Genomic DNA, 26,063 nt, shown 5'->3' on the forward strand with positions numbered 1-26,063 from the left:
GGGCGGAGCAGAATGGCAATGGTCCCTCCTTGTGACTTGAAATTAACATGAAGAAGACAGAGAGGCAGCTGGGAGTAGGCAGTACCCATGCACCCCTGAACACTGTCTTGCGATTTTCACCCAATTCTGATATGAGTCGGGAGGAAAGGAGGTGATTTTCCTATCGAAGGCCATTCTGGGAATTCAGCCACCCCGCGTCTCCCAGGTGAGTGTTTCAGGCCTGTGAAGCACTCATATAAATCTCGCCTGATCGAGCACTGAGCGAGCAAGTGTGCTTGAATACAAGAGGCGTGCTCCTCTGGCTCAGGCGCAAGAGATGGCCGGCCCTTCAGTGCTTCTGGTCTGGAAGTCTACGGTGCAAGGGCCCAGGTCCTGCGGAGGCGTACAACTACCAGAATGGGTCTGCTTTTCTCATCAGCGCCACAGTTCAGCTTGCTAGCAGAGGGCTTCTTGACTACCTCTTGCCTTGCTAGAGGCAAAAAAAAAACCCTTGGCACAAAACATCAATTGCTATGGCACGCTTTGAAGGAGAGTCTCCAAGTGGCCCTGCTTTTTCTCAAAGACACTTCAGAAGATGTTTGAAAGGCTTTTGCAGCAGCAGGCTCGTTGGTCTAGGGGTATGATTCTCGCTTTGGGTGTGAGAGGTCCCGGGTTCAAATCCCGGACGAGCCCGTGCCTTCATAGGTTCGATCTGTTTTTAAACAGGAGTATTTCTGCTTTCCACTCTTGTAAGATGCCATGGTGGAATGCATTGCATGCTTTCTACTGGTGTCGAGGCAGTTCGGCATGATGAAGGAGTGCGGGGTTTCTTTCTAACTGCTTTTTTGTGTTGGAGCAGCACTTCTCGTTGGAACATGAAATGCACAGTGCTTCTCCAAAGTAATTGCAGGGCTGGTTTTGAAATCACCTCTTGGAATGAAAGTGATCCCAGTTCCTTTCTTCCAAAGGAAGAGATCCTGTCAGAAAGGCTCAGCTTTGAGCGTCATGAATATTGTCCCTTAGTCCTTGCATTCCAGTCCAAAGCATAGCCACATAAAGAAAGCAGGTGTGTCTGTTTCCAGTACAGTGGTTCCAGTCCAATGCATAGCCACATGAAACAACTAAGCAGGCATGTCTGTTTCTGTAGTGTAGTGGTTATCACGTTCGCCTTACACGCGAAAGGTCCCTGGTTCGAGGCAAGGCAGAAACAGCAAGTTGCTGTGCTTTATCACATTATTTGCATTTACCACCTCACCTGACAGGTAAATTGAAATTAAAGAGGCTGTGTCTATCCCTCACCATCGTGAGGTACTACGCTCCAAGGGCATCGGTCTCAACTCACCAAGAGAAGACGATACACCTTACGGCAGTCAGTTGCTCCCTTTTTGACCTTTCCATTGAAGCCTGGGCCTACTGTGGTCAAGCCAGCCAAGGAAGGAAGGTATGAGAGCGAAAATGGCTTTCCTACCTTCACCAAGAACATACACCTTGAGCAAAGAAAGGGCCAGACTTACAAGGCCCTATCGCCACCGGCACATCATCTTTAGTGACGCCCCGGTGGCACTATGTACTGTGCCGTATTTACAAGACGCCGTTCAACCACGTTTTGTGGCTTAACACCACCTTGTAAATACGGCCCCTTCACACGCAGCCCTTTCCCTGGAAGGGGCGTGCAATGGGCGTTGCTCTGGGTGGGCCACTGCAACACCATAGCATTTTGATGCTGCTCCAGTTTTACGAGTTTTTGTAAATCTGTGGCAGCGCCAAAATCCAAGCGCCATACAATGGGTGTCGTTATAGTGGAGAAACGAGCAGAAATGTTTTCATTTCTCCTCATTTTTGCTCTTTCTATGTGTGCTGCACGAACATATCGCCACTGAAGATTTCTGTTGTGCAGGAAGGTGTGCCTTCCTGAACAAAAACAATTTCCCCCTCAACGCAGCCATCCTTGTACCATGGCGCAAGGATGGCTGCGTTGGCGCTCAGCAGCTAATTTAGAGCTGCCGCAGAGAGAAGCACAGGGGTGCCCTGTATTCTACTAAATACGGCGCTTCCCTCCATTTTGAAAATGACTGAGTGCGAGGCTGCCAAATTTGGCACAGCGTCTCAATCAGTCATCCTCTTGTAATTATGGGCCAAAAGGTCTAATGGATAGAGGCTTTTTATGTCATGTTCGATGACGACCATGGAAATGACTCTAGTCATATTGCAGAAGAGAGAACCATGTGCATTTTCTTGCCTTGCGATGTATTCGCCCACTCTCTGCCCTCAACCCTAGGAGCAGGATCTGAGCAGTGGTGCTTCTGTGCCCTCGCTCGTTGGTGTCCGGGTCCAAATCCCCAACACACCCTTTTTAGCAGAAAACACACAAATTTTACACAAAATACACAAAGCTTGAAGATTCCTCATTCCACTCAAAGCATTGTTGTGCAAAATATTTTTTGCCTCAGGAGAAAAAAAGGATCACCATGCCTTGGCTTCCTTCCTGCTTGCTTTCAGTGTGCTCTGTGTGATGCTTTCACAGGCTCTGGTTTCAGGCATTTAGGCATCAGATATTTGTCTCTACCCGCAGCTGTGACTTTTCAGTACATCTGAGTGTACGCTTGCTGGCTGACAACGCTGCAATTTTCACACTTACTCCTCGCTTTGCGAGCAACTGCTAATCAAGTATAGAGGCAATCGGGCAAACATATGAGGGGAATTTTTCTCCTTCAGTCAAGCCTTCATGCTTGTTTCTGTAGTGTAGTGGTTATCAAGTTCGCCTACCATGCGAAAGGTCCCCAGCTAGAGACCGGGCAGAAACAATGGGCAGTGTCTGCTTTTGTGTTTGCTCCCTAAAAGCTTAGTCTCACTCAAGGATGCCCTTTAAAAACTTGTGACCTGTGTAAAACTTGTATTACTATTGCAGGCCAGTAAAAAGTTATCTGCATCTTTGCGTAGTCGTGCATGTGCCTGGTTTCTTATTCTGTTTTTTACTTTTTTTTTTCTTGCCCATGTTATATTGTGGGGCCTTTAAACCTGTCACCTTGATAGCAACATTGCAAGCGGCAGCATCGACAAGTGCAGACTGAGGAGTCAGACCTAAACACAGACTCAGCTGTCAGGATTGCTGAGTGGTCTAAGGCGGCAGACTCAAGAGAGCTTGATCTTCAGTTAAGCTAAGCATCCTGGTTTGCTCATGTAGTTGTGGGTTCAAATCCCACTTCTGATAGGTCTATTTTCTGCCCTTAAATTTTCCTCTGCTTGCACAGCCAGCTCCCCACAACACTATCTTTGCAAGCTGCTGTAGCATATGAAAAGAAATCCACCAACCCTCCGTCTGGGCCCTCAATCAGCATTCCATGTATTTCTGGAAGGGGCATCTCAGTCACGCCTTCTGTTAGAGCTGCACCTTATCACTGTAACTACCATGCTGGTTTCTACTTAAGCAGTTGATTCCATCGTTTGAAGTGAGGCTCTCCTGCCACTTTTGGGCAGAGAAGGCACTGCCCCTGCAACAACAACAGGCAGACAAGCTCAACCTGGGTTTCCTGGTTAGGTGGGCGGAGCAGAATGGCAATGGTCCCTCCTTGTGACTTGAAATTAACATGAAGAAGACAGAGAGGCAGCTGGGAGTAGGCAGTACCCATGCACCCCTGAACACTGTCTTGCGATTTTCACCCAATTCTGATATGAGTCGGGAGGAAAGGAGGTGATTTTCCTATCGAAGGCCATTCTGGGAATTCAGCCACCCCGCGTCTCCCAGGTGAGTGTTTCAGGCCTGTGAGGCACTCATATAAATCTCGCCTGATCGAGCACTGAGCGAGCAAGTGTGCTTGAATACAAGAGGCATGCTCCTCTGGCTCAGGCGCAAGAGATGGCAGGCCCTTCAGTGCTTCTGGTCTGGAAGTCTACGGTGCAAGGGCCCAGGTCCTGCGGAGGCGTACAACTACCAGAAAGGGTCTGCTTTTCTCATCAGCGCCACAGTTCAGATTGCTAGCAGAGGGCTTCTTGACTACCTCTTGCCTTGCTAGAGGCAAAAAAAAAACGCTTGGCACAAAACATCAATTGCTATGGCACGCTTAGAAGGAGAGTCTCCAAGTGGCCCTGCTTTTTCTCAAAGACACTTCAGAAGATGTTTGAAAGTCTTTTGCAGCAGCAGGCTCGTTGATCAAGGGTTATGATTGTCGCTTTGAGTGTGAGAGGTCCCGGGTTCAAATCCCGGACGAGCCCGTGCCTTCATAGGTTCGATCTGTTTTTAAACAGGAGTATTTCTGCTTTCCACTCTTGTAAGATGCCATGGTGGAATGCATTGCATGCTTTCTACTGGTGTCGAGGCAGTTCGGCATGATGAAGGAGTGCGGGATTTCTTTCTAACTGCTTTTTTGTGTTGGAGCAGCACTTCTCGTTGGAATATGAAATGCACAGTGCTTCTCCAAAGTAATTGCAGGGCTAGTTTTGAAATCACCTCTTGGAATAAAAGTGATCCCAGTTCCTTTCTTCCAAAGGAAGAGATCCTGTCAGAAAGGCTCAGCTTTGAGCGTCATGAATATTGTCTCTTAGTCCTTGCATTCCAGTCCAAAGCATAGCCACATAAAGAAAGCAGTTGTGTCTGTTTCCAGTGTAGTGGTTCCAGTCCAATGCATAGCCACATAAAGCAAAAAAGCAAGCATTTCTGTTTCTGTAGTGTAGTGGTTATCACATTCGCCTTACACGTGAAAGGTCCCTGGTTCGAGGCTGGGCAGAAACAGCAAGTTGCTATGCTTTATCACATTATTTGCATTTACCAACTCACCTGACAGGTAAATTGAAATTAAAGAGGCTGTGTCTATCCCTCACCATCGTGAGGTACTACGCTCCAAGGGCATCGGTCTCAACTCACCAAGAGAAGACGATACACCTTACGGCAGTCAGTTGCTCCCTTTTTGACCTTTCCATTGAAGCCTGGGCCTACTGTGGTCAAGCCAGCCAAGGAAGGAAGGTATGAGAGCGAAAATGGCTTTCCTACCTTCACCAAGAACATACACCTTGAGCAAAGAAAGGGCCAGACTTACAAGGCCCTATCGCCAACGGCACATCATCTTTAGTGACGCCCCGGTGGCACTATGTACTGTGCCGTATTTACAAGACGCCGTTCAACCACATTTTGTGGCTTAACACCACCTTGTAAATACGGCCCCTTCACACGCAGCCCTTTCCCTGGAAGGGGCGTGCAATGGGTGTTGCTCTGGGTGGGCCACTGCAACACCATAGCATTTTGATGCTGCTCCAGTTTTACGAGTTTTTGTAAATCTGTGGCAGCGCCAAAATCCAAGCGCCATACAATGGGTGTCGTTATAGTGGAGAAACGAGCAGAAATGTTTTCATTTCTCCTCATTTTTGCTCTTTCTATGTGTGCTGCACAAACATATCGCCACTGAAGATTTTTGTTGTGCAGGAAGGTGTGCCTTCCTGAACAAAAACAATTTCCCCCTCAACGCAGCCATCCTTGTACCATGGCGCAAGGATGGCTGCGTTGGCGCTCGGCAGCTAATTTAGAGCTGGCGGAGAGGGAAGCACAGGGGTGCGCTGTATTCTACTAAATACGGCGCTTCCCTGCATTTTGAAAATGACTGAGTGCGAGGCTGCCAAATTTGGCAGAGCGTCTCACTCAGTCATCCTCTTGTAATTATGGGCCAAAAGGTCTAAAGGATAGAGGCTTTTTATGTCATGTTCGATGACGACCATGGAAATGACTCTAGTCATATTGCAGAAGAGAGAACCATGTGCATTTTCTTGCCTTGCGATGTATTCGCCCACTCTCTGCCCTCAACCTTAGGAGCAGGGTCTGAGCAGTGGTGCTTCTGTGCCCTCGCTCTTTGGTGTCCGGGTCCAAATCCCCAACACACCCTTTTTAGCAGAAAACACACAAATTTTACTCAAAATACACAAAGCTTGAAGATTCCTCATTCCACTCAAAGCATTGTTGTGCAAAATATTTTTAGCCTCTGGAGAAAAAAAGGATCACCATGCCTTGGCTTCCTTCCTGCTTGCTTTCAGTGTGCTCTGTGTGATGCTTTCACAGGCTCTGGTTTCAGGCATTTAGGCATCAGATATTTGTCTCTACCCGCAGCTGTGACTTTTCAGTACATCTGAGTGTACGCTTGCTGGCTGACAACGCTGCAATTTTCACACTTACTCCTCGCTTTGCGAGCAACTGCTGATCAAGTATAGAGGCAATCGGGCAAACATATGAGGGGAATTTTGCTCCTTCAGTCAAGCCCTCATGCTTGTTTCTGTAGTGTAGTGGTTATCACGTTCGCCTAACACATGAAAGGTCCCCGGTTCGAGACCGGGCAGAAACAATGGGCAGTGTTTGCTCCCTAAAAGCTTAGTCTCACTCAGGGATGGCCTTTAAAAACTTGTGACCTGTGTAAAACTTGTATTACTATTGCAGGCCGTTAAAAAGTTATCTGCATCTTTGCATAGTCGTGCATGTGCCTGGTTTCTTATTCTGTTTTTTACTTTTTTTTTTCTTGGCCATGTTACATTGTGGGGCCTTTAAACCTGTCACCTTGATAGGAACATTGCAAGCGGCAGCATCGACAAGTGCAGACTGAGGAGTCAGACCTAAACACAGACTCAGCTGTCAGGATGGCCGAGTGGTCTAAGGCGGCAGACTCAAGAGAGCTTGATCTTCAGTTAAGCTAAGCATCCTGGTTTGCTCATGTAGTTGTTTGTTCAAATCCCACTTCTGATAGGTCTATTTTCTGCCCTTAAATCTTCCTCTGCTTGCACAGACAGCTCCCCACAACACTATCTTTGCAAGCTGCTGTAGCATATGAAAAGAAATCCACCAACCCTCCGGCTGGGCCCTCAATCAGCATTCCATGTATTTCTGGAAGGGGCATCTCAGTCACGCCTTCTGTTAGAGCTGCACCTTATCACTGTAACTACCATGCTGGTTTCTACTTAAGCAGTTGATTCCATCGTTTGATGTGAGGCTCTCCTGCCACTTTTGGGCAGAGAAGGCACTGCCCCTGCAACAACAACAGGCAGACAAGCTCAACCTGGGTTTCCTGGTTAGGTGGGCGGAGCAGAATGGCAATGGTCCCTCCTTGTGACTTGAAATTAACATGAAGAAGACAGAGAGGCAGCTGGGAGTAGACAGTACCCATGCACCCCTGAACACTGTCTTGCGATTTTCACCCAATTCTGAAATGAGTCGTGAGGAAAGGAGGTGATTTTCCTATCGAAGGCCATTCTGGGAATTCAGCCACCCCGCGACTCCCAGTTGAGTGTTTCAGGCCTGTGAGGCACTCATATAAATCTCGCCTGATCGAGCACTGAGCGAGCAAGTGTGCTTGAATACAAGAGGCGTGCTCCTCTGGCTCAGGCGTAAGAGATGGCAGGCCCTTCAGTGCTTCTGGTCTGGAAGTCTACGGTGCAAGGGCCCAGGTCCTGCGGAGGCGTACAACTACCAGAAAGGGTCTGCTTTTCTCATCAGCGCCACAGATCAGCTTGCTAGCAGAGGGCTTCTTGACTTCCTCTTGCCTTGCTAGAGGCAAAAAAAAACCCTTGGCACAAAACATCAATTGCTATGGCACGCTTAGAAGGAGAGTCTCCAAGTGGCCCTGCTTTTTCTCAAAGACACTTCAGAAGATGTTTGAAAGTCTTTTGCAGCAGCAGGCTCGTTGGTCTAGGGGTATGATTCTCGCTTTGGGTGTGAGCGGTCTCGGGTTCAAATCCCGGACGAGCCCGTGCCTTCATAGGTTCAATCTGTTTTTAAACAGGAGTATTTCTGCTTTCCACTCTTGTAAGATGCCATGGTGGAATGCATTGCATGCTTTCTACTGGTGTCGAGGCAGTTCGGCATGATGAAGGAGTGCGGGATTTTTTTCTAACTGCTTTTCTGTGTTGGAGCAGCACTTCTCGTTGGAACATGAAATGCACAGTGCTTCTCCAAAGTAATTGCAGGGCTGGTTTTGAAATCTCCTCTTGGAATGAAAGTGATCCCAGTTCCTTTCTTCCAAAGGAAGAGATCCTGTCAGAAAGGCTCAGCTTTGAGCGTCATGAATATTGTCCCTTAGTCCTTGCATTCCAGTCCAAAGCATAGCCACATAAAGAAAGCAGGTGTGTCTGTTTCCAGTGTAGTGGTTCCAGTCCAATGCATAGCCACATGAAGCAAGTAATCAAGCATGTCTGTTTCTGTAGTGTAGTGGTTATCACGTTCGCCTTACACGCGAAAGGTCCTTGGTTCGAGGCCAGGCAGAAACAGAAAGTTGCTGTGCTTTATCATATTATTTGCATTTACCACCTCACCTGACAGGTAAATTGAAATTAAAGAGGCTGTGTCTATCCCTCACCATCGTGAGGTACTACGCTCCAAGGGCATCGGTCTCAACTCACCAAGCGAAGACGATACACCTTACGGCAGTCAGTTGCTCCCTTTTTGACCTTTCCATTGAAGCCTGGGCCTACTGTGGTCAAGCCGGCCAAGGAAGTAAGGTATGAGAGCGAAAATGGCTTTCCTACCTTCACCAAGAACATACACCTTGAGCAAAGAAAGGGCCAGACTTACAAGGCCCTATCGCCACCGGCACATCATCTTTAGTGACGCCCCGGTGGCACTATGTACTGTGCCGTATTTACAAGACGCCGTTCAACCACGTTTTGTGGCTTAACACCACCTTGTAAATACGGCCCCTTCACACGCAGCCCTTTCCCTGGAAGGGGCGTGCAATGGGTGTTGCTCTGGGTGGGCCACTGCAACACCATAGCATTTTTATGCTGCTCCAGTTTTACGAGTTTTTGTAAATCTGTGGCAGCGCCAAAATCCAAGCGCCATACAATAGGTGTCATTATAGTGGAGAAACGAGCAGAAATTTTTTCATTTCTCCTCATTTTTGCTCTTTCTATGTGTGCTGCACGAACATATCGCCACTGAAGATTTTTGTTGTGCAGGAAGGTGTGCCTTCCTGAACAAAAACAATTTCCCCCTCAACGCAGCCATCCTTGTACCATGGCGCAAGGATGGCTGCGTTGGCGCTCAGCAGCTAATTAAGAGCTGGAGCAGAGGGAAGCACAGGGGTGCGCTGTATTCTACTAAATAAGGCGCTTCCCTGCATTTTGAAAATGACTGAGTGCGAGGCTGCCAAATTTGGCAGAGCGTCTCACTCAGTCATCCTCTTGTAATTATGGGCCAAAAGGTCTAAAGGATAGAGGCTTTTTATGTCATGTTCGATGACGACCATGGAAATGACTCTAGTCATAATGCAGAAGAGAGAACCATGTGCATTTTCTTGCCTTGCTATGTATTCGCCCACTCTCTCGTTGGTGTCCGGGTCCAAATCCCCAACACACCCTTTTTAGCAGAAAACACACAAATTTTACTCAAAATACACAAAGCTTGAAGATTCCTCATTCCACTCAAAGCATTGTTGTGCAAAATATTTTTAGCCTCAGGAGAAAAAAAGGATCAGCATGCCTTGGCTTCCTTCCTGCTTGCTTTCAGTGTGCTCTGTGTGATGCTTTCACTGGCTCTGGTTTCAGGCATTTAGGCATCAGATATTTGTCTCTACCCGCAGCTGTGACTTTTCAGTACATCTGAGTGTACGCTTGCTGGCTGACAACGCTGCAATTTTCACACTTACTCCTCGCTTTGCGAGCAACTGCTGATCAAGTATAGAGGCATTCGGGCAAACATATGAGGGGAATTTTGCTTCTTCAATCAAGCCCTCATGCTTGTTTCTGTAGTGTAGTGGTTATCACGTTCGCCTAACACACGAAAGGTCCCCGGTTCGAGACTGGGCAGAAACAATGGGCAGTGTCTGCTTTTGTGTTTGCTCCCTAAAAGCTTAGTCTCACTCAGGGATGGCCTTTAAAAACTTGTGACCTGTGTAAAACTTGTATTACTATTGAAGGCCGTTAAAAAGTTATCTGCATCTTTGCGTAGTCGTGCACGTGCGTGGTTTCTTATTCTGTTTTTTTCTTTTTTTTTTCTTGGCCATGTTATATTGTGGGGCCTTTAAACCTGTCACCTTGATAGCAACATTGCAAGCGGCAGCATCGACAAGTGCAGACTGAGGAGTCAGACCTAAACACAGGCTCAGCTGTCAGAATGGCCGAGTGGTCTAAGGCGGCAGACTCAAGAGAGCTTGATCTTCAGTTAAGCTAAGCATCCTGGTTTGCTCATGTAGTTGTGGGTTCAAATCCCACTTCTGATAGGTATATTTTCTGCCCTTAAATCTTCCTCTGCTTGCACAGCCAGCTCCCCACAACACTATCTTTGCAAGCTGCTGTAGCATATGAAAAGAAATCCACCAACCCTCCGGCTGGGCCCTCAATCAGCATTCCATGTATTTCTGGAAGGGGCATCTCAGTCACGCCTTCTGTTAGAGCTGCACTTTATGAAAGTAACTACCATGCTGGTTTCTACTTAAGCAGTTGATTCTATTGTTTGAAGTGAGTCTCTCCTGCCACCTTTTGGGTAAAGAAGACACTGCCCCTGCAACAACACAGGCAGACAAGCTCAAACTGGGTTTCTTGGTTAGGTGGGCGGAGCATATTGTCAATGGTGCCTCCTCGTGACTTGCAATTTACATGAAGAAGACAGAGAGGCAGCTGGGAGTAGGCAGTACCCATGAACCCCTGAACACTGTCTTGCGACTTGCACATAATTCTGAAATGAGGCGGGGGAAAGGATGTGATTTCCCCATCAAGGGCCATTCCGGGAAATCAGCCACCCCGCGTCTCCCAGGTGAGTGTTTCAGGCCTATGAGCCACTAGTATAAATCTCGCCTGATCGAGCGAGCAAGTGTGCTTGAATCCAAGAGGCATGCTTCTCTGGCTCAAGAGCTAGCAGGCCCTTCAGTGCTTCTGGTCTGGAAGTCTAAGGTGCAAGGGTCCAGGACTTGCAGAGGGTTACAACTACCAGAAAGGGTCTGCTTTTCAAATCAGTGCCCTAGTTCAGCTCACTGGCACAGGGCATCTTGACTACCTCTTTCCTTGCTAGAGACAAACAAAAAATCCTTGACAGAAAACATCAATTGCTATGGCACGCTTAGAGAGAGAGCCTCCAAATGGCCCTGCTTTTCTGAAAGACGCTTCAGAAGATGTTTCAAATGCCTCTGCAGCAGCAGTCTAGTTGGTATAGGGGTACGATTCTCGCTTCGGGTGTGAGAGGACCTTGGTTCAAATCCCAGACAAACCCTTACCTTTATAGGTTCAGTCTGTGTTTTAAACAGGAGTATTTCTGCTTTTCACTCTTGTAAGTTGTCATGTTGCAATGCAATACATGCTTTATACCTGCGTTGAGACGGTTCAGCATCATGAAGGTATGCGAGATTTCTTTGCAACTGCTTTTCTGTGCTGGAGCAGCAGTGCTCATAGGAACATTAAATGCACAGTGCTTCTCCATGGTAATTTCGGGTCCAGTTCTGAAATCACCTCTTGGAATGAAAGTGATGCCAGTTCCTTTCTTCCAAGGCAAGAGATCGTGTTCCGGAAGGCTCAGCTTTGAGCGTCATGAACATTGGCCCTCAGTCCTTGCATCCCAGTCCAATGCAGAGCCACATAAAGCAAGCAGGTGTGTCTGTTTCCATAGTGTGGTGGTTCCAGTACAATGCATAGCCACATGAAGCAAGCCGGCAAGTGTGTCTGTTTGTGTAGTGTAGTGGTTATCATGCGCACCTCACATGCGAAAGGTCCCTGGTTCGAAGCCAAGCAAAAACAGCAAGTCGCTGGGCTTTTTCCCAGTATTTGCATTTCCTGACTCAGCTGACAGCCAAGCTGAGATAAAAGAGACTGTGTCTATCCCTCACCATCGTGAGGTACTACGCTCCTGGGGCATCTGTCACAGCTCACCAAGAGGAGTTGCGCCAGCTTACGTCAGTCAGTTGCTCACTGTTTGACCTTTGCATTGAAGCCTGAGCCTACCGCATTCAAGCCAGCCAAGGAAGGAAGGTATGAGAGCGAAAAGAGCTTTCATGCCCTCACCAAGAACACACACCTTGAGCAAATAAGGTGCCAGACTTACAAGGCCCAATCGCCAACGGAGCATCACTTTTAGTGACGCCCCGGTGGCACTATGCACTGCGCGGTATTTACAAGATGGCGTTCAGCCACTTTTTGTGGCTTAACACCACCTTGTAAATACGGCACCTTAGCACGCAGCGCTTTCCCTGGAAGGGGCGTGCAATGGGTGTTGCTGTGAGTGTGCCACAGCAACACCATAGCATTTTTATGCTGCTCCAGATTTAGGAGTTGTCGTAAATCTGCGTCAGCGCCAAAATCCAACGCCATCCCAGGGGTATCGTTAGAGTAGCGCACTGAGGAGAAATGTTTTCATTTCTCCTCGTTTTTTCTCTTTCTATGTGTGCTGCATTCTGCAGCACACATAGAAGTAAGAGCAAATCACCATTGAAGATTTTTCTTTTGGCCAGCATTTCCCCCTCAACGCAGTCATCCTTGTACCATGGTGCAAGAACGGCTGCGTTGGCGCTCAGCAGCTAATTTAGAGCTGGCGCAGGGGGAAGCACAGGGGTGCGCTGTATTCTACTAAATACGGCGCTTCCCTGCATTTTGAAAATGACGGAGCGTGGGGCTTGCAAATTTGGCACAGCGTCGCGCTCACTCATTTTCTTGTCAATCTGGGACAAAATGTCTAAAGGATAGATGCATTTTATGTCATGTTCGATGACGACCATGCAAATGACTCTAGTCATACTGCAGAAGAGAGCACCATGTGGCGTTTCTTGCTTTGGGATGTAGTCTCCCACTCTCTGCCACCAACCCTCGGAGCAGGGTGGGATCCGTAGCGCTTCTGTGCCCAGGCTCGTTGGTCTAGGGGTTTGATTCTCGCTTCGGGTGCGAGAGGTCCCGTGTTCAAATCCCGGACGAGTCCATTTTAGCGGAAAACAATCAAATCCTGCTCAAAATACACAACCCCTCAACATTTCTCATTCCACTCGAAGCATTGTTGCGCAAAACATATTTTTTGCCTCAGCCGAAAAATGGATTACAATGCCTTGGCTTCCTTCCTGCTTGCTCTCAGTGCGCCCTGTGTGATGATTTCACAGGCTTGCGTTCCTGGCATTTAGGCATCAGATATTTGTCTGTCTCTGCCCGCAGCTGTGACTTTTCAGGACGTCTGAGTGTATGCATGCTGGCTGACACCGCTGCAATTTTCACACTTACCCCTCGCATTCTGAGCAACTGCTGATCAAGTATAGAGGAAATCAGGCAAACATATGAGGGGAACTGTGCTACTTCAGTCAAGCCAGCAAGCTTGTTTCTGTAGTGTAGTGGTTATCACATTTGCCTCACACGCAAAAGGTCCCCAGTTCGACACTGGGCAGCAGTAGCTTTTGTGTTTGCTCACTAAAACCTCAGTCTCTCTCAATGCACACTTAGACAGAAATGACCTTTAAAAACTTGTGACCTGTGTAAAATGTGCTTTACTATTGCAGGACGATAAAAAGTTATCTGCATCCCTCGGTGGTCGTGCATGTGCCTTGTTTCTTGTTCTGTTTTTTTTTTTTTTCTTGGCCATGTTATATTGTGGGGCCTTTAAAGCTGTGACTTTGATAGGAACATTGCAAGCGGCAGCATCAACAAGTGCAGACTGAAGAGTCAGACCTGCACAATGTTTTGGCTGTCAGGATGGCCGAGTGGTCTAAGGTGCCAGACTCACGAGAGCTTGATCTTCAATGAAGCTGAGCCTTCTGGTCTCTTCATGGAGGCATGGGTTCAAATCCCACTCCTAACAGGTGTGTTTTCTTCCCTTAAATCTTGCTCTGCTTGCACAGCCAGCTCCTCACACCACTATCTTTGGAAGCTGCTGTGGCATGTGAGGAGAAATCCACCAACCCATCGGCTGGGCCCTCAATCAAAATTCTGTGTATTACTGGAAGGGGCATCTCAGGCACACCTTCTGTTAGAGCTGCACTTTATGACAGTAACTACCATGCTGGTTTCTACTTAAGCAGTTGATTCTATCGTTTGAAGTGAGTCTCTCCTGCCACCTTTTGGGCAAAGAAGACACTGCCGCTGCAACAACACAGGCAGACAAGCTCAAACTGGGTTTCTTTGTTAGGTGGGCGGAGCATATTGTCAATGGTGCCTCTTCGTGACTTGCAATTTACATGAAGAAGACAGAGAGGCAGCTGGTATTAGGCAGTACCCATGAACCCCTGAACACTGTCTTGCGACTTGCACACAATTCTGAAATGAGGCGGGGTAAAGGAGGTGATTTCCCCATCAAGGGCCATTCCGGGAAATCAGCCACCCCGCGTCTCCCAGGTGAGTGTTTCAGGCCTATGAGCCACTACTATAAATCTCGCCTGATCGAGCGCTGAGCGAGCAAGTGTGCTTGAATCCAAGAGGCATGCTTCTCTGGCTCAAGAGCTAGCAGGCCCTTCAGTGCTTCTGGTCTGGAAGTCTAAGGTGCAAGGGTCCAGGACTTGCAGAGGGTTACAACTACCAGAAAGGGTCTGCTTTTCACATCAGTGCCCTAGTTCAGCTCACTGGCACAGGGCATCTTGACTACCTCTTTCCTTGCTAGAGACAAACAAAAAATCCTTGACAGAAAACATCAATTGCTATGGCACGCTTAGAGAGAGAGCCTCCGAATGGCCCTGCTTTTCTGAAAGACGCTTCAGAAGATGTTTCAAATGCCTCCGCAGCAGCAGTCTAGTTGGTATAGGGGTATGATTCTCGCTTCGGGTGTGAGAGGACTTTGGTTCAAATCCCAGACAAACCCTTACCTTTATAGGTTCAGTCTGTGTTTTAAACAGGAGTATTTCTGCTTTTCACTCTTGTAAGTTGTCATGTTGCAATGCAATACATGCTTTATACCTGCGTTGAGACGGTTCAGCATCATGAAGGTATGCGAGATTTCTTTGCAACTGCTTTTCTGTGCTGGAGCAGCAGTGCTCATAGGAACATTAAATGCACAGTGCTTCTCCATGGTAATTTCGGGTCCAGTTCTGAAATCACCTCTTGGAATGAAAGTGATGCCAGTTCCTTTCTTCCAAGGCAAGAGATCGTGTTCCGGAAGGCTCAGCTTTGAGCGTCATGAACATTGGCCCTCAGTCCTTGCATCCCAGTCCAATGCAGAGCCACATAAAGCAAGCAGGTGTGTCTGTTTCCATAGTGTGGTGGTTCCAGTACAATGCATAGCCCCATGAAGCAAGCCGGCAAGTGTGTCTGTTTGTAAAGGTCCCTGGTTCGAAGCCAAGCAAAAACAGCAAGTCGCTGGGCTTTTTCCCAGTATTTGCATTTCCTGACTCAGCTGACAGGCAAGCTGAGATAAAAGAGACTGTGTCTATCCCTCACCATCGTGAGGTACTACCCTCCTGGGGCATCTGTCACAGCTCACTAAGAGGAGTTGCGCCAGCTTACGTCAGTCAGTTGCTCACTGTTTGACCTTTGCATTGAAGCCTGAGCCTACCGCATTCAAGCCAGCCAAGGAAGGAAGGTATGAGAGCGAAAATAGCTTTCCTGCCCTCACCAAGAACACACACCTTGAGCAAATAAGGTGCCAGACTTACAAGGCCCAATCGCCAACGGAGCATCACTTTTAGTGACGCCCCGGTGGCACTATGCACTGCGCGGTATTTACAAGATGGCGTTCAGCCACTTTTTGTGGCTTAACACCACCTTGTAAATACGGCACCTTAGCACGCAGCGCTTTCCCTGGAAGGGGCGTGCAATGGGTGTTGCTGTGAGTGTGCCACAGCAACACCATAGCATTTTGATGCTGCTCCAGATTTAGGAGTTGTCGTAAATCTGCGTCAGCGCCAAAATCCAACGCCATCCCAGGGGTATCGTTAGAGTGGCGCACTGAGGAGAAATGTTTTAATTTCTCCTCGTTTTGTCTCTTTCTATGTGTGCTGCATTCTGCAGCACACATAGAAGTAAGAGCAAATCACCATTGAAGATTTTTCTTTTGGAAAGGAAGGTGTCCCGTCCTGCACAAAAACAATTTCCCCCTCAACGCAGTCATCCTTGTACCATGGTGCAAGAACGGCTGCGTTGGCGCTCAGCAGCTAATTTAGAGCTGGCGCAGGGGGAAGCACAGGGGTGCGCTGTATTCTACTAAATACGGCGCTTCCCTGCATTTTGAAAATGACGGAGCTTGGGGCTTGCAAATTTGGCACAGCGTCGCGTTCAGTCATTTTCTTGTAATCTGGGACAAAATGTCTAAAGGATAGAGGCATTTTATGTCATGTTCGATGACGACCATGCAAATGACTCTAGTCATACTGCAGAAGAGAGCACCATGTGGCGTTTCTTGCTTTGGGATGTAGTCTCCCACTCTCTGCCACCAACCCTCGGAGCAGGGTGGGAGCCGTAGTGCTTCGGTGCCCAGGCTCGTTGGTCTAGGGGTATGATTCTCGCTTTGGGTGCGAGAGGTCCTGTGTTCAAATCCTTGACGAGTCCATTTTAGCGGAAAACAATCAAATCTTGCTCAAAATACACAACCCCTCAACATTTCTCATTCCACTCAAAGCATTGTTGCGCAAAACATATTTTTTGCCTCAGGCGAAAAATGGATTACAATGCCTTGGCTTCCTTCCTGCTTGCTCTCAGTGCGCCCTGTGTGATGATTTCACAGGCTTGCGTTCCTGGCATTTAGGCATCAGATATTTGTCTGTCTCTGCACGCAGCTGTGACTTTTCAGGACGTCTGAGTGTATGCATGCTGGCTGACACCGCTGCAATTTTCACACTTACCCCTCGCATTCTGAGCAACTGCTGATCAAGTATAGAGGAAATCGGGCAAACATATGAGGGGAACTGTGCTCCTTCAGTCAAGCCAGCAAGCTTGTTTCTGTAGTGTAGTGGTTATCACATTTGCTTCACACGCAAAAGGTCCCTGGTTCGACACTGGGCAGCAGTAGCTTTTGTGTTTGCTCACTAAAACCTCAGTCTCTCTCAATGCACACTTAGACAGAAATGACCTTTAAAAACTTGTGACCTGTGTAAAATGTGCTTTACTATTGCAGGACGATAAAAAGTTATCTGCATCCCTCGGTGGTCGTGCATGTGCCTTGTTTCTTGTTCTGTTTTTTTTTTTTTTCTTGGCCATGTTATATTGTGGGGCCTTTAAAGCTGTGACTTTGATAGGAACATTGCAAGTGGCAGCATCAACAAGTGCAGACTGAAGAGTCAGACCTGCATAATGTTTTGGCTGTCAGGATGGCCGAGTGGTCTAAGGTGCCAGACTCAAGAGAGCTTGATCTTCAGTGAAACTGAGCCTTCTGGTTTCTTCATGGAGGCGTGGGTTCAAATCCCACTCCTAACAGGTGTGTTTTCTTCCCTTAAATCTTGCTCTGCTTGCACAGCCAGCTCCTCACACCACTATCTTTGGAAGCTGCTGTGGCATGTGAGGAGAAATCCACCAACCCATCGGCTGGGCCCTCAATCAAAATTCTGTGTATTACTGGAAGGGGCATCTCAGGCACACCTTCTGTTAGAGCTGCACTTTATGACAGTAACTACCATGCTGGTTTCTACTTAAGCAGTTGATTCTATCGTTTGAAGTGAGTCTCTCCTGCCACCTTTTGGGCAAAGAAGACACTGCCCCTGCAACAACACAGGCAGACAAGCTCAAACTGGGTTTCTTGGTTAGGTGGGCGGAGCATATTGGCAATGGTGCCTCCTCGTGACTTGCAATTTACATGAAGAAGACAGAGAGGCAGCTGGGAGTAGGCAGTACCCATGAACCCCTGAACACTGTCTTGCGACTTGCACACAATTCTGAAATGAGGCGGGGGAAAGGAGGTGATTTCCCCATCAAGGGCCATTCCGGGAAATCAGCCACCCCGCGTCTTCCAGGTGAGTGTTTCAGGCCTATGAGCCACTACTATAAATCTCGCCTGATCGAGCCTGATCGAGCAAGTGTGCTTGAATCCAAGAGGCATGCTTCTCTGGCTCAAGAGCTAGCAGGCCCTTCAGTGCTTCTGGTCTGGAAGTCTAAGGTGCAAGGATCCAGGACTTGCAGAGGGTTACAACTACCAGAAAGGGTCTGCTTTTCACATCAGTGCCCTAGTTCAGCTCACTGGCACAGGGCATCTTGACTACCTCTTTCCTTGCTAGAGACAAACAAAAAATCCTTGACAGAAAACATCAATTGCTATGGCACGCTTAGAGAGAGAGCCTCCGAATGGCCCTGCTTTTCTGAAAGACGCTTCAGAAGATGTTTCAAATGCCTCCGCAGCAGCAGTCTAGTTGGTATAGGGGTATGATTCTCGCTTTGGGTGTGAGAGGACCTTGGTTCAAATCCCAGACAAACCCTTACCTTTATAGGTTCAGTCTGTGTTTTAAACTGGAGTATTTCTGCTTTTCACTCTTGTAAGTTGTCATGTTGCAATGCAATACATGCTTTATACCTGCGTTGAGACGGTTCAGCATCATGAAGGTATGCAAGATTTCTTTGCAACTGCTTTTCTGTGCTGGAGCAGCAGTGCTCATAGGAACATTAAATGCACAGTGCTTCTCCATGGTAATTTCGGGTCCAGTTCTGAAATCACCTCTTGAAATGAAAGTGATGCCAGTTCCTTTCTTCCAAGGCAAGAGATCGTGTTCCGGAAGGCTCAGCTTTGAGCGTCATGAACATTGGCCCTCAGTCCTTGCATCCCAGTCCAATGCAGAGCCACATAAAGCAAGCAGGTGTGTCTGTTTCCATAGTGTGGTGGTTCCAGTACAATGCATAGCCACATGAAGCAAGATGGCAAGTGTGTCTGTTTATGTAGTGTAGTGGTTATCATGCGCACCTCACATGCGAAAGGTCCCTGGTTCGAAGCCAAGCAAAAACAGGAAGTCGCTGGGCTTTTTCCCAGTATTTGCATTTCCCGACTCAGCTGACAGGCAAGCTGAGATAAAAGAGACTGTGTCTATCCCTCACCATCGTGAGGTACTACGCTCCTGGGGCATCTGTCACAGCTCACCAAGAGGAGTTGCGCCAGCTTACGGCAGTCAGTTGCTCACTGTTTGACCTTTGCATTGAAGCCTGAGCCTACCGCATTCAAGCCAGCCAAGGAAGGAAGGTATGAGAGCGAAAATAGCTTTCCTGCCCTCACCAAGAACACACACCTTGAGCAAATAAGGTGCCAGACTTGCAAGGCCCAATCGCCAATGGAGCATCACTTTTAGTTACGCCCCGGTGGCACTATGCACTGCGCGGTATTTACAAGATGGCGTTCAGCCACTTTTTGTGGCTTAACACCACCTTGTAAATACGGCACCTTAGCACGCAGCGCATTCCCTGGAAGGGGCGTGCAATGGGTGTTGCTGTGAGTGTGCCACAGCAACACCATAGCATTTTGATGCTGCTCCAGATTTAGGAGTTGTCGTAAATCTGCGTCAGCACCAAAATCCAACGCCATCCCAGGGGTATCGTTAGAGTGGCGCACTGAGGAGAAATGTTTTAATTTCTCCTCGTTTTGTCTCTTTCTATGTGTGCTGCATTCTGCAGCACACATAGAAGTAAGAGCAAATCACCATTGAAGATTTTTCTTTTGGAAAGGAAGGTGTCCCTTCCTGCACAAAAACAATTTCCCCCTCAACGCAGTCATCCTTGTACCATGGTGCAAGAACGGCTGCGTTGGCGCTCAGGAGCTAATTTAGAGCTGGCGCAGGGGGAAGCACAGGGGTGCGCTGTATTCTACTAAATACGGCGCTTCCCTGCATTTTGAAAATGACGGAGCGTGGGGCTTGCAAATTTGGCACAGCGTCGCGTTCAGTAATTTTCTTGTAAATCTGGGACAAAATGTCTAAAGGATAGAGGCATTTTATGTCATGTTCGATGACGACCATGCAAATGACTCTAGTCATACTGCAGAAGAGAGCACCATGTGGCGTTTCTTGCTTTGGGATGTAGTCTCCCACCCTCTGCCACCAACCCTCGGAGCAGGGTGGGAGCCGTAGCGCTTCTGTGCCCAGGCTCGTTGGTCTAGGGGTATGATTCTCGCTTTGGGTGCGAGAGGTCCCGGGTTCAAATCCCGGACGAGTCCATTTTAGCGGAAAACAATCAAATCCTGCTCAAAATACACAACCCCTCAACATTTCTCATTCTACTCGAAGCATTGTTGCGCAAAACATATTTTTTGCCTCAGGCGAAAAATGGATTACAATGCCTTGGCTTCCTTCCTGCTTGCTCTCAGTGCGCCCTGTGTGATGATTTCACAGGCTTGCGTTCCTGGCATTTAGGCATCAGATATTTGTCTGTCTCTGCACGCAGCTGTGACTTTTCAGGACGTCTGAGTGTATGCATGCTGGCTGACACCGCTGCAATTTTCACACTTACCCCTCGCATTCTGAGCAACTGCTGATCAAGTATAGAGGAAATCGGGCAAACATATGAGGGGAACTGTGCTCCTTCAGTCAAGCCAGCAAGCTTGTTTCTGTAGTGTAGTGGTTATCACATTTGCTTCACACGCAAAAGGTCCCTGGTTCGACACTGGGCAGCAGTAGCTTTTGTGTTTGCTCACTAAAACCTCAGTCTCTCTCAATGCACACTTAGACAGAAATGACCTTTAAAAACTTGTGACCTGTGTAAAATGTGCTTTACTATTGCAGGACGATAAAAAGTTATCTGCATCCCTCGGTGGTCGTGCATGTGCCTTGTTTCTTGTTCTGTTTTTCTTTTTTTTTCTTGGCCATGTTATATTGTGGGGCCTTTAAAGCTGTGACTTTGATAGGAACATTGCAAGTGGCAGCATCAACAAGTGCAGACTGAAGAGTCAGACCTGCATAATGTTTTGGCTGTCAGGATGGCCGAGTGGTCTAAGGTGCCAGACTCAAGAGAGCTTGATCTTCAGTGAAACTGAGCTTTCTGGTTTCTTCATGGAGGCGTGGGTTCAAATCCCACTCCTAACAGGTGTGTTTTCTTCCCTTAAATCTTGCTCTGCTTGCACAGCCAGCTCCTCACACCACTATCTTTGGAAGCTGCTGTGGCATGTGAGGAGAAATCCACCAACCCATCGGCTGGGCCCTCAATCAAAATTCTGTGTATTACTGGAAGGGGCATCTCAGGCACACCTTCTGTTAGAGCTGCACTTTATGACAGTAACTACCATGCTGGTTTCTACTTAAGCAGTTGATTCTATCGTTTGAAGTGAGTCTCTCCTGCCACCTTTTGGGCAAAGAAGACACTGCCCCTGCAACAACACAGGCAGACAAGCTCAAACTGGGTTTCTTGGTTAGGTGGGCGGAGCATATTGGCAATGGTGCCTCCTCGTGACTTGCAATTTACATGAAGAAGACAGAGAGGCAGCTGGGAGTAGGCAGTACCCATGAACCCCTGAACACTGTCTTGCGACTTGCACACAATTCTGAAATGAGGCGGGGGAAAGGAGGTGATTTCCCCATCAAGGGCCATTCCGGGAAATCAGCCACCCCGCGTCTTCCAGGTGAGTGTTTCAGGCCTATGAGCCACTACTATAAATCTCGCCTGATCGAGCCTGATCGAGCAAGTGTGCTTGAATCCAAGAGGCATGCTTCTCTGGCTCAAGAGCTAGCAGGCCCTTCAGTGCTTCTGGTCTGGAAGTCTAAGGTGCAAGGATCCAGGACTTGCAGAGGGTTACAACTACCAGAAAGGGTCTGCTTTTCACATCAGTGCCCTAGTTCAGCTCACTGGCACAGGGCATCTTGACTACCTCTTTCCTTGCTAGAGACAAACAAAAAATCCTTGACAGAAAACATCAATTGCTATGGCACGCTTAGAGAGAGAGCCTCCGAATGGCCCTGCTTTTCTGAAAGACGCTTCAGAAGATGTTTCAAATGCCTCGGCAGCAGCAGTCTAGTTGGTATAGGGGTATGATTCTCGCTTTGGGTGTGAGAGGACCTTGGTTCAAATCCCAGACAAACCCTTACCTTTATAGGTTCAGTCTGTGTTTTAAACTGGAGTATTTCTGCTTTTCACTCTTGTAAGTTGTCATGTTGCAATGCAATACATGCTTTATACCTGCGTTGAGACGGTTCAGCATCATGAAGGTATGCGAGATTTCTTTGCAACTGCTTTTCTGTGCTGGAGCAGCAGTGCTCATAGGAACATTAAATGCACAGTGCTTCTCCATGGTAATTTCGGGTCCAGTTCTGAAATCACCTCTTGGAATGAAAGTGATGCCAGTTCCTTTCTTCCAAGGCAAGAGATCGTGTTCCGGAAGGCTCAGCTTTGAGCGTCATGAACATTGGCCCTCAGTCCTTGCATCCCAGTCCAATGCAGAGCCACATAAAGCAAGCAGGTATGTCTGTTTCCATATTGTGGTGGTTCCAGTACAATGCATAGCCACATGAAGCAAGCCGGCAAGTGTGTCTGTTTGTGTAGTGTAGTGGTTATCATGCGCACCTCACATACGAAAGGTCCCTGGTTCAAAGCCAAGCAAAAACAGCAAGTCGCTGGGCTTTTTCCCAGTATTTGCATTTCCTGACTCAGCTGACAGGCAAGCTGAGATAAAAGAGACTGTGTCTATCCCTCACCATCGTGAGGTACTACGCTCCTGGGGCATCTGTCACAGCTCACCAAGAGGAGTTGCGCCAGTTTATGTCAGTCAGTTGCTCACTGTTTGACCTTTGCATTGAAGCCTGAACCTACCGCATTCAAGCCAGCCAAGGAAGGAAGGTATAAGAGCGAAAAAAGCTTTCCTTCCCTCACCAAGAACACACACCTTGAGCAAATAAGGTGCCAGACTTACAAGGCCCAATCGCCAACGGAGCATCACTTTTAGTGACGCCCCGGTGGCACTATGCACTGTGCGGTATTTACAAGATGGCGTTCAGCCACTTTTTGTGGCTTAACACCACCTTGTAAATACGGCACCTTAGCACGCAGCGCTTTCCCTGGAAGGGGCGTGCAATGGGTGTTGCTGTGAGTGTGCCACAGCAACACCATAGCATTTTGATGCTGCTCCAGATTTAGGAGTTGTCGTAAATCTGCGTCAGCGCCAAAATCCAACGCCATCCCAGGGGTATCATTAGAGTGGCGCACTGAGGAGAAATGTTTTCATTTCTCCTCGTTTTTTCTCTTTCTATGTGTGCTGCATTCTGCAGCACACATAGAAGTAAGAGCAAATCACCATTGAAGATTTTTCTTTTGGCCAGGAAGGTGTCCCTTCCTGCACAAAAACAATTTCTTCCTCAACGCAGTCATCCTTGTACCATGGTGCAAGAACGGCTGCGTTGGCGCTCAGCAGCTAATTTAGAGCTGGCGCAGGGGGAAGCACAGGGGTGCGCTGTATTCTACTAAATACGGCGCTTCCCTGCATTTTGAAAATGACGGAGCGTGGGGCTTGCAAATTTGGCACAGCGTCGCGCTCAGTCATTTTCTTGTAAATCTGGGACAAAATGTCTAAAGGATAGAGGCTTTTTATGTCATGTTCGATGGCGACCATGCAAATGACTCTAGTCACACTGCAGAAGAGAGCACCATGTGGCGTTTCTTGCCTTGGGATGTAGTCTCCCACTCTCTGCCACCAACCCTCGGAGCAGGGTGGGAGCCGTAGTGCTTCTGTGCCCAGGCTCGTTGGTCTAGGGGTATGATTCTCACTTCGGGTGCGAGAGGTCCCGGGTTCAAATCCCGGACGAGCCCATTTTAGCGGAAAACAATCAAATCCTGCTCAAAATACACAACCCCTCAACATTTCTCATTCCACTCGAAGCATTGTTGCGCAAAACATATTTTTTGCCTCAGGCGAAAAATGGATTACAATGCCTTGGCTTCCTTCCTGCTTGCTCTCAGTGCGCCCTGTGTGATGATTTCACAGGCTTGCGTTCCTGGCATTTAGGCATCAGATATTTGTCTGTCTCTGCCCGCAGCTGTGACTTTTCAGGACGTCTGAGTGTATGCATGCTGGCTGACACCGCTGCAATTTTCACACTTACCCCTCGCATTCTGAGCAACTGCTGATCAAGTATAGAGGAAATTGGGCAAACATATGAGGGGAACTGTGCTCCTTCAGTCAAGCCACCAAGCTTGTTTCTGTAGTGTAGTGGTTATCACATTTGCCTCACACGCAAAAGGTCCCCGGTTCGACACTGGGCAGCAGTAGCTTTTGTGTTTGCTCACTAAAACCTCAGTCTCTCTCAATGCACACTTAGACAGAAATGACCTTTAAAAACTTGTGACCTGTGTAAAATGTGCATTACTATTGCAGGACGATAAAAAGTTATCTGCATCCCTCGGTGGTCGTGCATGTGCCTTGTTTCTTGTTCTGTTTTTTTTTTTTTTCTTGGCCATGTTATATTGTGGGGCCTTTAAAGCTGTGACTTTGATAGGAACATTGCAAGCGGCATCATCAACAAGTGCAGACTGAAGAGTCACACCTGCATAATGTTTTGGCTGTCAGGATGGCCGAGTGGTCTAAGGTGCCAGACTCAAGAGAGCTTGATCTTCAGTGAAGCTGAGCCTTCTGGTTTCTTCATGGAGGCGTGGGTTCAAATCCCACTCCTAACAGGTGTGTTTTCTTCCCTTAAATCTTGCTCTGCTTGCACAGCCAGCTCCTCACACCACTATCTTTGGAAGCTGCTGTGGCATGTGAGGAGAAATCCACCAACCCATCGGCTGGGCCCTCAATCAAAATTCTGTGTATTACTGGAAGGGGCATCTCAGGCACACCTTCTGTTAGAGCTGCACTTTATGACAGTAACTACCATGCTGGTTTCTACTTAAGCAGTTGATTCTATTGTTTGAAGTGAGTCTCTCCTGCCACCTTTTGGGCAAAGAAGACACTGCCCCTGCAACAACACAGGCAGACAAGCTCAAACTGGGTTTCTTGGTTAGGTGGGCGGAGCATATTGGCAATGGTGCCTCCTCGTGACTTGCAATTTACATGAAGAAGACAGAGAGGCAGCTGGGAGTAGGCAGTACCCATGAACCCCTGAACACTGTCTTGCGACTAGCACACAATTCTGAAATGAGGCGGGGGAAAGGAGGTGATTTCCCCATCAAGGGCCATTCCGGGAAATCAGCCACCCCGCGTCTCCCAGGTGAGTGTTTCAGGCCTATGAGCCACTACTATAAATCTCGCCTGAGCGAACAAGTGTGCTTGAATCCAAGAGGCATGCTTCTCTGGCTCAAGAACTAGCAGGCCCTTCAGTGCTTCTGGTCTGGCAGTCTAAGGTGCAAGGGTCCAGGACTTGCAGAGGGTTACAACTACCAGAAAGGGTCTGCTTTTCACATCAGTGCCCTAGTTCAGCTCACTGGCACAGGGCATCTTGACTACCTCTTTCCTTGCTAGAGACAAACAAAAAATCCTTGACAGAAAACATCAATTGCTATGGCACGCTTAGAGAGAGAGCCTCCGAATGGCCCTGCTTTTCTGAAAGACGCTTCAGAAGATGTTTCAAATGCCTCTGCAGCAGCAGTCTAGTTGGTATAGGGGTATGATTCTCGCTTCGGGTGTGAGAGGACCTTGGTTCAAATCCCAGACAAACCCTTACCTTTATAGGTTCAGTCTGTGTTTTAAACAGGAGTATTTCTGCTTTTCACTCTTGTAAGTTGTCATGTTGCAATGCAATACATGCTTTATACCTGCGTTGAGACGGTTCAGCATCATGAAGGTATGCAAGATTTCTTTGCAACTGCTTTTCTGTGCTGGAGCAGCAGTGCTCATAGGAACATTAAATGCACAGTGCTTCTCCATGGTAATTTCGGGTCCAGTTCTGAAATCACCTCTTGGAATGAAAGTGATGCCAGTTCCTTTCTTCCAAGGCAAGAGATCGTGTTCCGGAAGGCTCAGCTTTGAGCGTCATGAACATTGGCCCTCAGTCCTTGCATTCCAGTCCAATGCAGAGCCACATAAAGCAAGCAGGTGTGTATGTTTCCATAGTGTGGTGGTTCCAGTACAATGCATAGCCACATGAAGCAAGCCGGCAAGTGTGTCTGTTTGTGTAGTGTAGTGGTTATCATGTGCACCTCACATGCGAAAGGTCCCTGGTTCGAAGCCAAGCAAAAACAGCAAGTCGCTGGGCTTTTTCCCAGTATTTGCATTTCCTGACTCAGCTGACAGGCAAGCTGAGATAAAAGAGACTGTGTCTATGCCTCACCATCGTGAGGTACTACGCTCCTGGGGCATCTGTCACAGCTCACCAAGAGGAGTTGCGCCAGCTTACGTCAGTCAGTTG

At 48.0% G+C, this 26,063-nt stretch overlaps 5 non-coding genes across 5 annotated transcripts; all 5 read left to right on the forward strand.

Annotated features, from left to right (window-relative positions):
• The first annotated feature begins 600 nt into the window (after positions 1-600).
• TRNAP-UGG (transfer RNA proline (anticodon UGG)) lies at positions 601-672 on the forward strand. The gene has a single exon. It is a non-coding gene; the product is annotated as a tRNA-Pro (tRNA).
• A 444-nt stretch (positions 673-1,116) lies between these two features.
• TRNAV-UAC (transfer RNA valine (anticodon UAC)) lies at positions 1,117-1,189 on the forward strand. Its single transcript has one exon. It is a non-coding gene; the product is annotated as a tRNA-Val (tRNA).
• Positions 1,190-8,141: 6,952 nt separating this feature from the next.
• On the forward strand, positions 8,142-8,214 carry TRNAV-UAC (transfer RNA valine (anticodon UAC)). Its single transcript has one exon. It is a non-coding gene; the product is annotated as a tRNA-Val (tRNA).
• An 11,668-nt stretch (positions 8,215-19,882) lies between these two features.
• TRNAP-UGG (transfer RNA proline (anticodon UGG)) lies at positions 19,883-19,954 on the forward strand. The gene has a single exon. It is a non-coding gene; the product is annotated as a tRNA-Pro (tRNA).
• A 3,503-nt stretch (positions 19,955-23,457) lies between these two features.
• On the forward strand, positions 23,458-23,529 carry TRNAP-CGG (transfer RNA proline (anticodon CGG)). Its single transcript has one exon. It is a non-coding gene; the product is annotated as a tRNA-Pro (tRNA).
• Positions 23,530-26,063: the final 2,534 nt, after the last annotated feature.

The sequence above is a fragment of the Pleurodeles waltl genome, unplaced genomic scaffold, assembly GCF_031143425.1.
Source record: "Pleurodeles waltl isolate 20211129_DDA unplaced genomic scaffold, aPleWal1.hap1.20221129 scaffold_91, whole genome shotgun sequence".
NCBI classification, from domain to species: Eukaryota; Metazoa; Chordata; class Amphibia; order Caudata; family Salamandridae; genus Pleurodeles; species Pleurodeles waltl.